The 754-nt window shown below is 48.0% G+C and overlaps 1 pseudogene; it reads left to right on the forward strand.

Annotated features, from left to right (window-relative positions):
• The first annotated feature begins 467 nt into the window (after window positions 1-467).
• Window positions 468-546, forward strand: LOC123324122 (annotated as a pseudogene).
• Window positions 547-754: the final 208 nt, after the last annotated feature.

The raw sequence follows: 754 nt of genomic DNA on the forward strand, positions 1-754 counted from the left end.
AAGGAAAGAGTGGGATAAGAGTATGGCTGATGATTGGGGCGCCTGGGTGGCTCAGTTGGTTAAGCGATTGCCTTTGGCTCAGGTCATGATCCTGGAGTCCCTGGATCGAGTCCCGCATTGGGCTCCCTGCTTGGCGGGGAGCCTGCTTCTCCCTCTGACCCTCCCCCCTCGCATGTGCTCTCTCTCTCTCTCTCATTCTCTCTCTCAAATAAAATCTTAGAAAAAAAAAAAAAGAGTATGGCTGATGTGTTTAAGGAAAACAAAGAGGCCAGTATGGCTGGAGAGAGAGGATGAGTGTGGTCAGTGGATAAGGTCAAAGAGAAGTAAGGGGCAGATCATAAAGGGTCGTGTAGGATTTTAGCTTTTCTCCAAGTAAAGGAGGAAGCCATTGGAAGCTTCTGAGCCGAGGAGGGTTATGATCTGATTTGGGTTTTATCAGGATCACTCTGGTTCTAAAGGTAAAGGGGAGCTTTGCGCAGTGGCAATATTGTAGCCAATGAGGTTTATCTGAGGCACGATTATTGCTCATAAAGGTAAAGGGGACAGGGAGAGAAGCAGGGAGAAACACCAGGAAGCCATTGTGAGAGAACAGGTGAGAGATGCTGGTGGCTGAGCCCAGAGTGGTAGAAATGGAGGTGAGGAGAAGTATTTGGATTTTGGATATGTTTTGAAAGGAAGGCCAAAGGGGTTTGAGATGGATGGATGGAGGGTGTAAAAGGAAGGAGAGAAGCAAGGAAGCAAGGAAAGAAGGAAG

The sequence above is a fragment of the Neomonachus schauinslandi genome, chromosome 2 (genome assembly GCF_002201575.2).
Source record: "Neomonachus schauinslandi chromosome 2, ASM220157v2, whole genome shotgun sequence".
Lineage (NCBI taxonomy): Eukaryota > Metazoa > Chordata > Mammalia > Carnivora > Phocidae > Neomonachus > Neomonachus schauinslandi.